Source organism: Eubalaena glacialis, chromosome 18 (genome assembly GCF_028564815.1).
Source record: "Eubalaena glacialis isolate mEubGla1 chromosome 18, mEubGla1.1.hap2.+ XY, whole genome shotgun sequence".
NCBI classification, from domain to species: domain Eukaryota; kingdom Metazoa; phylum Chordata; class Mammalia; order Artiodactyla; family Balaenidae; genus Eubalaena; species Eubalaena glacialis.
In genome coordinates, this window is record NC_083733.1 from 18418418 (window position 1) to 18432071 (window position 13654).

Genomic DNA, 13654 nt, shown 5'->3' on the forward strand with positions numbered 1-13654 from the left:
GAAATCTGAAGGTGCAATGTCTGGTGAATATGGCGGATGAATCAGAACTTCCCAGCCAAGCTGTAACAGTTTTTGCCTGGTCATCAAAGAAACATGCAGTCTTGCAGTATCCTGATGGAAGATTATGCGTTCTCTGTTGACTAATTCCGGATGCTTTTCGTCAAGTGCTGTTTTCAGTTGGTCTAACTGGGAGCAGTACTTGTTGGAATTAATCGTTTGGTTTTCTGGAAGGAGCTCATAATAGAGGACTCCTTTCCAATCCCACCATATACACAACATCACCTTTTTTGGATGAAGATCAGCCTTTGGTGTGGTTGGTGGTGGATCATTTCGCTTGCCCGGCGATCTCTTCCATTCCACATTACCGTACAGTAACCACTTTTCATTGCCCGTCACAATTAGTTTTAAAAACCGAACATTTTTGTTACGTTTAAGTAGAGAATCCCATGTGGAAATACGGTCAAGAAGGTTTTCTTCGCTTAACTTACGTGGAACCCAAACACCAAAATGATTAACGTAACCAAGCTGGTGCAAATGATTTTCAATGCTTGATTTGGATACTTTGAGTATGTCGGCTATCTCCCGCATGGTATAATGTTGATTGTTCTCAATTAATGTCTCGATTTGATCGCTATCAAATTCAACTGGTCTACCCAACTGTGGAGCATGGTCCAGCAAGAAATCTCCAGCACGAAACTTCAAAAACCACTTCTGACCCGTTCGATCAGTCACAGCACCTTCCCCATACACTGCACAAATCTTTTTTTGTGTTTCAGTTGCGTTTCTACCTTTCTTGAAATAATAAAGCATAATATGCCGAAAATGTTGCTTTTTTCTTCCATCTTCAATATTAAAATGGCTACACAAAAATTCACCAATTTTGATGTTTTTTTAAAATGCTGCCACAGTATAATCTAACAAAATTGTTTTGAATGAAGTTAAAGACAACTAAGCCCTACTAGAGTCATCTTACTGAAAAAACCGAACGAACTTTTTGGCCAAACTTTTTTTACTTTCCCATCACATTTTAAGATTCCCATGAGGAGGGAATCAATTACTGGTATTTGTAGACAATGGGCAGAAAAGATGGCTTCAGTGATCTGAGTTACTCCAGTTTTCTCCATCTTCTGCTACTCTGCGGCCCCTTCTACCCTTCCTCCTCCTACTGCTGTGGCACCCTATCTTTCCCAAAGCCCCTTCCTTTATAGCTCTACTTGAGGTCTCCCTCTGTACTGGATTCCCCTCCCACCAGCCCCCATCTTCTCCACCGTCTCCCCGACCCCCTCCCCTCCCTTCAATTTCAGCTACAAACACTTTCTATTTCTAGCCCCGCCCACTTTCTGGGACTTCTCCATCCACTTCCCCTCTCCCCCCCCCACAAACTACCCCCAGACTATCTCTAGGACCGCTCACCAAGCTGTTTAACCCTTTCTCCTACCTCCCAAGGAAACTACTCTTTAAACTGCCTTCCTCCACACCTCCCAACCCCCAGAATACTCTTTCCAAACTGTTCATCCTCCTCCCAAAGATTAGTCTTTAAACGTTATTCCTCTACCACCCTCATTTTCCAAATCGTTCCCTATTTCCCCCCCTCAATTCTTAAGTACTTCTCTCCTCCAGGACCCGACTCCACCCCACTCTTCTCTCGTCTCTCACTCCGCCCACAAATGAAGCTGGATCACTCTCCAGACTGTCTCTTCCTTCCAACCACCCTCCCAATTACCGCTCCCAGCAGCCTCTCCCCCACGACTTAAAATGTCCCCTCGAAGGAACCTCACAGTCCTATCCCCCGCTAAGTCCCCTTTCTGATGTTCCCGCTACTTCCTGGGTTCCAGTTCTACCCCACTCTAGCAAGCATCCCGTACTGGGTTCCCTCCCCACCCAGGGAAGAGCCCCTTTCCGTACATACCTCGAGGTTCCAGCCCGCGCTGCCCCCTTCTTCGTCCTCCGCCCACGCTCGGCCACCCCTTCCGCCTTTCTCCCGCTCTGGCCTGCTCGCTCCCTTCCTTCCCTCCACCTTCTGACTCCACATTGCTCCCTTCTCCAAATTCCCGGCCCTCCTACCAGGGGCTCCTCTGGGTCGCCCTCACCTCTGCACGGCCCTCCCCACTCCCCTCCCCCTTCCCGGCCTCCCCTCTCTCGTCCGCCGCTCCCCGGCTCCCCGCCCCTCGGCTCGCCATTCTTCTCCTCGAGCCGTGTGCCCCGCCCGGCCCCGGCTCCCTAGTTTCCCGCTCCCTCGCACCCTCCCCCCATTCCCGGCTCGGCCCTCGCTCCCCGCGGCCTCCCGCGCCCCGGGCCCGCGGCCTGACCTGCAATGGCGGCCAACAAGCACGGCGCCGCGCAGCAACGGGCGACAACCGAACCTCCCGCCGCCGTCGCCGCTCCCGCCAGCACTTCCCGGGCAGAGCACCCGAGCACGCGCGCACGTGGGGCCGGGGCGGAGAGAGGCGAGCGCCGAGAGTGGCGAGCCGGAGAAGGGGCGTGGGGAGCGGGGATGGATTGGGGGGAGGGGAGTTCGAGTGGCGGCCTGCTCTAGGTCGGCGACCGCCGATTCCCATGTGCTGAGGCCGGTGGGGGCTACTCCGGAGATCCCCGGAGAGGGAAGGGGCGATGGAGCCCTCGTGCACGCCTTGGACGCACTCTTAGCCCGGCCCCACCAAACGCGCCCGCTCTGCGAGCAGGTTCCTCACCTTGAAGGGAGCCGAGTAAGGGGCGACCGCAATGAGAAGCCCACGCACCACAAGTAAGAGTAGCCCCTGCTCACCGCAACTAGAGAAAGCCCACACACAGCAACAAAGACCCAACACAGCCCCCCCCCCGCCCCCGCCCAAAAAAGAAGGCAGTAGGGAGGCCAGTGTGACCGGAGTGGAGTAGACAAAGGGCAGAGTGGTGGCAAGTGATTAAAGGAGTGAAGTGAGGATTAAAGTAGATAATGAATGTTAAGCTTTTTGAACCTAGTAGTTGCTCAAAAAATTAAAGCTTTTTTTTTTTTTCTTTAAGAAACTACATTTGGGGCTTCCCTGGTGGCGCAGTGGATAAGAATTGCCTGCCAATGCAGGGGACACAGGTTCCATCCCTGGTCCGGGAAGATCCCACATGCGCGGAGCAACTAAGCCCATGCGCCACAGCTACTGAGCCTGCGCTCTAGAGCCCGTGAGCCACAACTACTGAAGCCCGTGCACCTAGAGCCCGTGCTCCGCAACAAGAGAAGCCACCGCAATAAGGAGCCCACGCACCGCAATGAAGAGTAGCCCCCGCTCGCTGCAAATAGAGAAAGCCCTCAGGCAGCAACAAAGACCCAACACAGCCAATAAATAAATAAATAAACATTTTTAAAAACCTACATTTTGTTTTTTAAAAATTTGTGAAATAACCTCAGGTGTACACACAAAAAGGGAAAACAACATAATGAACATCCGTGTAACCATGACCTACTCTAATAAATAAAACTCATCAGCTATGGTTGAAGCTTCCTATGCACCTGACCCTATCCCCACCCTCTGCCCCAAACATCACTCACTGAATATAGTGCTGATCATTCCTGTACACAGCTTTATATATTTACTCCATATGCATGTATCCGTAAACAATCTCTAGTACTGTTTTTCAGGTTTTAAATATATATATGTATATATACACATATATATGCATGTATATATACGCATATATATGCATATATCTGGTAAAGGATTAACATCCAGTATAGAGAACTCCTAAAACTCAGTAACAAAACAACAAACAACCTGATTCAAAAATGGGCAAAAGATTTGAATAGACATTTTCCCAAAGAAGTCATATGAACGGCCAATAAGCACATGAAAAGATACTCAACATTACTGATCAATAGGGAAATGTAAACTAAAACTACAAGATACAACCTCACAGCCATTAGGATGGCTACTATCCAAAAGCCAGAAAACAGGGACTTCCCTGGTGGCGCAGTGGTTAAGAATTCGCCTGCCAATGCAGGGGACACAGGTTCGATCCCTGGTTCGGAAAATCCCACAAGCCGCAGAGCGACTAAGCCCGTGCGCCACAACTACTGAGCCTGAGCTCTAGAGCCTGAGCTCTAGAGCCGGCGCGCCTAGAGCCTGTGCTCCGCAACGAGAAGCCCGCGCACCGCAACAGAGCATCCAAGAACCAATGCAGCCAAAAAAAAATTAAATAAATTTATTAAAGAAAAAACAAAACAAAACCAGAAAACAAGTGTTGACAAGGATGTGGAGAAACTGGAACCCTTGTGCACTGTTGGTAGGAATGTAAAATGGTTCAGTCGCTGTAGAAAGCAGTATAGAAGTTCCTCAAAAAATTAAAAATAGAATTACCATATGAGCCAGCAATTCTATATCCAAAAGAATTAAAAGCAGGGTCTTGAAGAGACATTTGTACACCCATGTTCATAGTAGAATTATTCACAATAGCTAAAACATTGGAGCAACCCAAGTGTCTGACTGATGAATAGATTACCGAAAAGTGGTGTATATTGGGTTGGCCAAAAAGTTCCTTTGGGTTTTTCTGTATGGTGTTACAGAAAAACCCAAAAGAAACTTTTTGACCAACCCAATACACTCCACGGAATATTATTTGGCCTTAAAAAGGAAGGAAGGGGTTTCCCTGGTGGCGCAGTGGTTGAGAATCTGCCTGCCAATGCAGGGGACACGGGTTCGAGCCCTGGTCTGGGAAGATCCCACATGCCGCGGAGCAACTGGGCCCGTGAGCCACAACTGCTGAGCCTGCGCGTCTGGAGCTTGTGCTCCGCAACAAGAGAGGCCGCGATAGTGAGAGGCCCGCGCACCGCGATGAAGAGTGGCCCCCACTTGCCGCAACTAGAGAAAGCCCTCGCACAGAAACGAAGACCCAACACAGCCATAAATAAAATAATTAATTAATTAATTAATTAAAAAAAAAAAGACAGGGTAAATGCTTAAACCTTTCCCTTTAAAAAAAAAAAAGGAAGGAAATTCTGTAATATGCTATAACATGGATAAAACTTGAAGACATTATGCTAAGTGAAATAAGCAACTCACAAAAAGAAAAATACTGTATGATTCCACTTATATGAGGTATTTAGAGTAGTCAAAATCATAAAGACAGAAAGTATAATGGTGGTATAATTGACAAGGGCTGGAGAGAGGGGGAAATGGGGAATTAATGTTTAAAGAGTATTGTTTATGACAGGAAACTGTCACATGTAGCCCAGTGATCAAACTTAGTGTCACTAATATAGTCCAGGCCTTCGTGATGGGCCTCCTGATACGATGTAATGGGAAAAAGATAACATGGCCTATGCAGTATTTACACAAAAGTGACTTTCTTGCATCTAATCACAAAGAATAGCCGACAGATTCAGATTGTAGAATCTTCTACAAGACAACTTCCCTGGACTCTTCAAAAAATGTCATGAAAGAAAAAATGAGGTGACCATTGATCAGGTCCTGGATCACAAACAAAACAAATTTACAGCTATACAGGACAAAACTGGAATAATTGGGGAAATTTAAATATGGAACCGTATATCATTTAATTGTATTTAGTTATATCCATGCCGAGCGTCTTAGGTGTGATAATGGTATTGTGGCTGCGTGTGAGAATGTCCTTGATTCTAGGAGATGCAGGGTGAAGTATTTTAGGTGTAAAGTGTCAGGATGTCTGCAGGTAGGTCTAAAACGGTTCAGCCAAAACAAAATAAAATAATATGTGTGTGTAAATAACCTGGCAAATTGGATTGACAGTGAATCCAGATGAAAGATATATGAATGTTTGTTGATTGTACAGTTTTGAAAACGTTTCTGTTGGTTTGAAATTTTTTTAAAGAAAAAGTTGTGGGGAAAAAACCCATTTTGCCCACGGAGGTACTGAGCCCCTCCTGCATTATTTATGACAGGGTTGCCTGGGATTTGCAGGTCTCACCACAGCCGACGCTGACGCTGATCGGCCCTATTGCCAGGTGTTCCAGATCTCTTCCCCTCAGGTGCATCCCTTGTGGATGGAGTATATCGTTATTTAGATGCTGCGAAAATTCCAGCATCCTTTAAAGGCGGGAAGGGAAAGAAGAAAGAGAAGGAGAGGAAGCAGGCAACAGGCTCACCTGGTGCAAGTTGTGTGGCCTCCCGGACACCCCTTGAGGTGTGGCACCGCCCCCTCGTGGCCACCGGCATGCACGCGTTGTTCGGGCCGGGAGACGGGCAGGACCCTGCAGCACTCGCTCCCACCAGGACGCGCTCGGGGAGAGTTCCCCGCAAGGGCAGCACCCCCACAATCCCAGCTTGTTCACCTTGGGACCAAACATTTTAAAGAACACCAACTACAAGCGGGCATGGAGCAAAGTTCTTTACAGACATTAACTCAATCCTAGCATAAGTCCCAACAGGTGGTACAATGGTAGCCCCATTTAAAAGAAGTTTGCGCCAGGTCACTCAGAGAGCAAGAAGTATTGACCGTTTTTAGCCGTATAAAAGATACTTCTGTCTCCATTCCTGAAAGATTTTGCTATATACAGACTTCTAGGTTGACAGATATTTTAAGCACAATGAAGATTCCATTCCCCATTCCTATGGCTTCCACAGATTCTATTGGGAAGTTAGATGTTACTTCTTGAAGTTAATTGATCTTTTTCTCTAATTGCTTTTAAGATTTTATTTACCTTTTATATTCTATTGTTTCACCATGATGTATCTGTTGTGGACTTATTTTTATTTATGAAACTCCTTGAGTTTCATTGGGCTTCTTGAATCTGTAGCTTGGTATGTCTTTCATATAGCTTGTTCTGTATTTTCCTTCTGGGAATCTGATTAAATTTATGTTGGGCTTTCTACCCAATGGCTTAAGGTGTTTTACTTTGTCTTCTGTACTTTCCATCTCATTGTCTCTGTGCAATAATAGTTTCTGGACAATTTCTTCTCACTGATATTCCAGTTCATTCTCTCTTCTTTTATGTTTAATTTGCTGTCAAACACATAGCTGTTGTTTTTTCTTAATTAGTTTTAAAAAAACATTCTATTTGGTTATTTTTTTCTAAACTGCTAGGTCAATTTTTAAAGCTTGTTTTTGTAGATATTTTCAACCTTGTCTTTTATCTCTTTAAAAATACTAAGAATTGCTATTTTATACTCTTTCTCTGATAATTCCAATATCTGAAGTGTTTGTGTCTGTTTGTTGTCTATTAATTCTGCATGTTCTTTCACGATTTCTTATGTCCTTGTGTATCTGGTTATCTTTGAGAATGTGCTGGAAGTTACTAAAAAAGAAGTGTGTGAATACTTTGATGTCTAAGATGATAATACCTTTCTCTAAGGATCATTTTCATTTGCTTTTGTCAGACACCCGGGCACACCACTAGGTCAATGTTATAGTTTGAAGGCTGAGGATCTCTACACCTCCAAGACAACCTGAATTTGGGAGACATGTCTATGCCAGGGCTTATCTCCAGTTTAACATTTTCTTGAGGGTGTCTTCATTTGGGGTCCCAGTTCAAATGTGGGGTGATTATTCAGACTCCCAGCTTTCAACACTTTTACATTTGTACCCCTTATACTGCAAGTCCACCAACTTTACTGCTGGCTTTCACAGGTGTCTCTTTCTACCAGCAAATGCCTTCAGGCAAAAGCAGCTTTGAGTCTTGGGATTATGACTTAGTCTCTTGCTTCTCCTAGAGTCTGATCCCTAATTCTTCACTTTCCTGTTAGCTCTTTGCAATGCTTTTCTTTTTTCAACGTTTCATCCACCTTAAGCTATTTTCCATGGAAGAGTTGGTCCTAATTACCTAGACTACCATTACCATGAGTGTAACCCTTCACTCAAGGCTTCATTATTCTCCCTCCAGCCTAGCTGCACATGACGCTTCCTGTCCCGGGGAAGAGAGCAGACGGGAGGAGAGAGGAAGAGGAGATGGTGTTTTTGGTTTTATGACCGTGTTTCGGGGGAGTAGAAACTTACAGCCCCTCAGGAAAAGCCACACTTTTTTTCAGAGAGGGGAGCTATCGTTACCTTAAGTTTCTCCACTTACCTAGACTACCTCAACGTCTCCCCAAACGGTCCAGCAGATCACGTGATAGGAGATAGCAGTTTCCGGCCACTACGCAGAGCCGGGGTGGGGGAGAGAGCGCAAGGTCCCGGCCTTGCGTGTTCTAGCCATGGGGCGTCGGGGGTTGGTGGCGGCCACGAGAGGAGCGTAGCCTGGCCCCGGGAGCAGGTAGCAGGGCAAATACCTGGCGCGCGCTCAAGCTCTTCCCTCCTCTGCACTTTCTCAAGAGGGAGCGAACACCAAGCGGGACGCATTCGCCTCTGCGCAGATCTAAAATGACCATGCCACGCGCCAGGGCCACGTTCCTCTCCCACGAGCGCCCCGGTCGGTGGCGGAATACGTCAAACCGGGAGCCGAGGCGCACCACCGCCAAGGCTTTCGGGAAATGTAGTCTCCAGCCGCGCAGCGCCTGGAGGCCTGGGAGGCTGCTCCCTTTGCAAGCGGGTGGCCCGCACTAGGTGGACTATACTCCCTACCCAGCGCTCCTACAGTGTTGGGGGACTTAAGTGGGCTTCCTTTTTTTTTTTTTTTTTTTTTGGCCCAGAGGCATGCGGGATCTTCGTTCCCCCACCAGGGATGGAACCCCTGTCCCCTGCAGTGGAAGCGTGGAGTCTTGACCACTGGACCCACAGGGAAGTCCAAGTGGGCTTCCTTTGACACCTCTTAAAAAGGCACACCCAGATCTTCCTATTAAGTCTAAATTTGGTGGTATAAACCTAATCTGTCTGGTGTCACCATTTTAAACGGCTTTCTCGCCCTCGCCAGGCTATCAAATCCCCCTTAGGAGCTCATAACCTGAGAAAAAGCAATTTTGTGCTTACTTACAGTTATTAAAACTTAGTCTAGACCAGTTCAAAACTCCAAATTCATACCTGATTCTTAGATGCCCGCATGCCCAGCCCGCACGGGTCGGGCGAGGGCTAAGAAGGAAGGTGCCGGTCCACTGTGTTAGTCCTGTTGGGCCCAGGGCCGATGGCCTGCCCCAACAGGTGGCCTCCTCACAGGGAGATGCGCACCGGCCTGCGGGCTGCGTGCAGCTTCACCCCAGCCCACTATATTCATTCAGAGAGGGGCAGCCTAGTTCTGTCCTCACCTCCAACCCCTCTCCAGGTGGGTCACCCGCTAGTTTGGTGGGGCAGCCCCTGGGACACAGAGCCATTGCTCCTGCCCACCCTCTGACTTCTTTCCTCCGGGGAGTCAGGCATAGGATAAACATATCTCCCAGTTTGCGAGCACAGTCCCAGCTTCCCGTCTGGTTAGCTCCCCCTTGAGAATGAGCTCAATGGTCCTGGTTTAGCTGATCAGTAATACATATGGTCACCCCACCCAGGATCCACTGAAATCCTGTCTTGTGATCTCTGACGGCAAAGAAATCGGAGAGAGTGGGCCTGTCCTTTTTTTCCAAGGCACAGCACAAAGGCGGATGCTCAGAGGCCTTCACGTTCTGCTGGTGAGGTTACTCCAGCAGAACACCCTTCCATTCAGAAATCTCCAGACAGTTGCAGGCACCTGTCTGTTACATTCCTCCCCACCTCCTTACCACCGAATACACACTCTTCAGGCACACGTGCAAGCTCTCCTAAGAACTCGGGGTAGTAGCCCTGAAGTGGGCTTGTGGTTTTACGGGAGATAAAGACAGAAAGCTCCAGTGATGTCAGATGCCCCCAATATCTCCAGTCATTCTCTTGGTGCCTGATTCCCCCAGCCCTGTGGGGAGGGCCAGGGGCCTCACCCTAACACCACAAGGATCCTCTCCTCTGGATCTGACCCTGTCGCGTGGTTATATGTCAGTGGGGGCCTAGGAATGAGGGGTTGTGAATCTCTCACTTCCTAGTGAATCCTGTGGCAGCATGTGCCCAGTTCTTGTGGTACCCTTTAGAATGTAGGGGAACAAGACTTTTATCATCTTTTCAGGCTTTATCAGCAATTCTAAGCCAACAGAAAAGTCCATGCCAAAACTCTGTGACAACTCTTAACTTCTGAAAATGAGTAGTAAAATTCAAGAACAATTGGTAATTGCTAGTTTCTTAATGCACATGGTAAAACAAAAACCCCATTAATTACTACAACTAATACTTATCTGGTCATAGCAGAATAAAATACCATCTTTATATCAGGTCCAAATTTCTTGGCTCCTTTATCCATTAAAATGTTTGTCAAAAAAAAAAAGTGTTTTTCCAAAATTACATGGCTTTCACTACAATTTGCTAGCAAAAATTGGTTCTTTCCTTCCACCAACTCCTGCCGATAATCACCTATGTTGCTTATCTACAGGAAGCCCTCTGTGCCCCTGCCCTCCCCTTCTTTTTAGTTATTCCCTCAAATGGCATTTCTAGAGAGTGGGAACTACTTTGATTCTGACAGTACCAAGACTAACCCTTTCTTGGGCTTGGATCAGACTTCTCACCCTTGGGAGCATGAATGCCCATCATTCTTTCTCCTAAATCCTTCAGACATGCTGGATGTACAGGTCAGACAGGCTCATGGTACTGAGGGGGACCAAGGAGGTGGCTTTGTGTGAGAAGGGACCAGGTAAGAGCAGGGAGGCAGACTAACTGTAAAAGAGTTTAACATTCACAGAGACACATACAACAAATATGCATCAGCCTCTTTTAACAAATATTAATATTTTGACAGATTTGTTTTATTAAAAAAATTTGTCTTCTTTTATCCCTTCCCAACCCTTTCCCCTCTAGCTACTGAGGAAACCACCACTCTGAAGCTGGTATTTTAATACTTTCCTACCTTTACTTCATATGACTTGATTAAAAAAATAGGTGATATGGATTTTTTAAAGTTTTATCACACTGTATGTAATCCCTCTGCAACTTTATTTTCAATTGTTTTCAATGTTAGCCTTGTTAGTACGTGTACACTCAGTTCAACCATTCATTAAACATTTGAGTATCTCCTGTACTGGGTACAGGGCACTGAACAAGATACGTAAGTTGTTCTCAATCATCAAGCTGCTCACTTGCTATTTTTATACTTTTCTGTAAATATGTTATGCTTCAATAAAATTTACACCCCCCAAAATCTCTCCTCTCACAGAGCTTACCTTCTTGAGAAGGACATATAATAAACAAGTAAATGTCAGGCAGTGGTAGGTATTATGGAGAAAATGAAGCTGGGAAGGGAGGTGGAGCATGCCATGCGGGGGGATTGCTTTTTTTTGGCCACGCCACGCGGCTTCTGGGATCTTAGTTCCCTGACCAGGGATTGAACCCGCGCCCTTGGCAGTGAAAACCCTGAGTCCTAACCACTGAACCACCAGGGAATTCCCGGGGATTGCTATTTCAATACGATAGTCAAAGAAGGGTTCACTGAACAAAGATCTGCAGGAGGTGAGGAACCAAACCAGGTGGTATCTAGAAGAAGAGGATTCCAGGAAGAGTCAATAGCAAATGCAAAGCCTCTGAAGTGGAAGCTTGCCGTGGGTGTTTAAGGTACTGCAGAGAGTTTGGTGGAGCCGGAGTACAGTGATCAAGAAAGAAGACGAGTGGTGAGTCAGATAATACAGGAGGGTGGCAGGTGGTGGCAATACTGCATAGGGCTTTTACTTTAGTCTTTATTCGTGAAGTGGAGAGCTATTTGAGGGCTTTGAGAAGATGAGTGACACAATCTTAGACTTTTACAGTGTCACTCTGGCTGCTGAACTTCGAACATAGAGAGGCACGGGTGGAAGCAGGGAAACCAACTAGGAGGCTATTTATTGCAAATATCTGGACCGTAGATGATGATGGTGACTTGGGCTAGGATGGTAGAGGCAACAAGAAATGGCCATCCACATATATCCTGCAAGTTGGCAGACAGAACTTACTGAACCTTGGACGTGGGGTGTGAAAGAAAGGAATCAAGAATGGTTCCCCAGTTTGGGGCTTGAGCAACTGGAAGGATGGGTTTGCCTTTTCCCAGATGGGAGGGCTGAGGTAGGAACATGCTCATGATGAGGGTGGGAAGGGGAGATCATGAGTTAGTTCATCTTTGGACATATTAAATTTGAGATGTCTGTTAGAAATCCAAGTGGAGGTGTCAAGTAGGCAGTTGGTTTTGAGTATGGAATCTTGGGCTGGAGATAAAATTTTCAAGCAGGTGTTTAAAGTCTTGCGAGTAGATGAGAGTCCCAATGAGGGTGACTGTAGAAAAAGAAAAGAGGTCCAAAGATGGAGCCCTAGAAGAATTCCTATGTCTAGAGCAAGGGAAGATATAGAACTTGGGAGAAGTAGCTGTCAATAAAGTATAAGGAAATCTAGGTGTGATAACCTGGAAGCCAAGGGTGAGGAAGTGATCAACTGTACCAAATAATGCTGACAGGTCAAGTAAAAGGACTGAAAAAATACGACTGGATTTAGCCACATGGAGTCCATCAGTGACCTCTGACAAAAGCAGAAACAAAGACCTAATTGGAAGGGGTGCAAGAGAGACTGGAAGGAGAGGAATTGCAGACAATGAGTATTAGACACCTCTATTGAGGAATATTAAGTAGGAAATGAAGTGGCAGGTGGAGGGGGATGCAGTGTGTGTGTGTGTGTGTGTGTGTGTGTATAATATTTACATATATTTACAAATATAGATTTAAGATGAGAAAAATCACGTTATTATGCTGATAGGAAAAATTCAGTAGACAAGAAAAAAAAGATGCAGGAAAGAGGACAACTGTAGGAATGATGTTCTAGTTTATGAACAGGATCTAATACACCAGAGAGAAGTTGGTCTTAGATAAGAGAACAAAGTGTCAACCACAGTAGCAGGAAAGAAAGGAAGAGCACAGGGACAAGATGCACGTAGGTGAGTAGTTACCTTCTGATTGCTTTTATTTTCCTGTTAACTAGGAAACAAGGTCACCAGCTGAGTGAGGACTGGGGCGAAGTGCTGGAGGTTGAGAAGCCAGAAGCTATAAAACAGTACCTTAGGAGACTGGGACAATGGCTGGACTAGGGAAACAAATGCCTGAGGGTAGCAGTCAGGGATTTAAAGTGGGACTGGTCACTGTGGCTCTGTTTCCTGCAGCCACATTTAGCTGCATGGGTACAGGAGCGGAATAGGAGAGTTAGAATGTTTTTTGGGGGTTTTGTTTTGTTTCCAGATGCTCTGGTTCCTTTACTGAAGTACTGTATTATATTAAGAATATGCCACGGTTTATTAACCCATTCACTTACTGTCAGACATTTGTGTTGTGTCCATGTATTTACTATTTCAAACACTGCTGCAATAATCATCCTTGTACATGTCTTTGTGCTCACATGGGAGTACTTCTACTCTACCACATAGATCTAGAAGTGGAATCAATGGGTCAAGTATGCTTAACTTCAATTTTACTGGATATTACCAAATTACTCCCCAAATGATTATACTAATTAACCCTCTCACTAGCAGTGTATAAAAGTTCTCATTTTCCCCCTACCAGACTTCTAAATTTTTTGCCAGCCTAATGGATATGAAATAGTATCTCACTGTTTTCTTTTGCAGTATTCTGATTTCAAGATTGAGCATCTTTTCATTTTGAAAAGCCAGTCTTCTTTCTCTATCAACACATCTCCACTATACTGCTAACAAGACTATATTAAGTACCTATTGTGTGCCTGGCATTGTGATAATCAAGGGAATAAAAAAAAAGTTAGCAAAACAGAT

General features: G+C 45.9%; 1 protein-coding gene and 1 long non-coding RNA gene across 3 annotated transcripts in view; one reads left to right on the forward strand and one right to left on the reverse strand.

The window, feature by feature from the left end:
- The window catches only part of CDH3 (cadherin 3), a 111240-nt gene extending 102895 nt beyond the window's left edge, over positions 1-8345 (reverse strand). Inside the window, exon 1 of one of the 2 annotated variants that reach the window (XM_061174013.1) lies at positions 8006-8345. The gene's annotated coding sequence lies outside the window, so the exon portion shown is untranslated. Of the gene's footprint in view, positions 1-2309; positions 2394-8005 lie in introns of those variants that run through there. The other variant, XM_061174012.1, reaches the window with a different exon arrangement.
- LOC133079035 (uncharacterized) lies at positions 2607-3343 on the forward strand. Its single transcript, XR_009698014.1, has 2 exons — positions 2607-2743; positions 3001-3343. It is a non-coding gene; the product is annotated as an uncharacterized LOC133079035 (long non-coding RNA).
- Positions 8346-13654: the final 5309 nt, after the last annotated feature.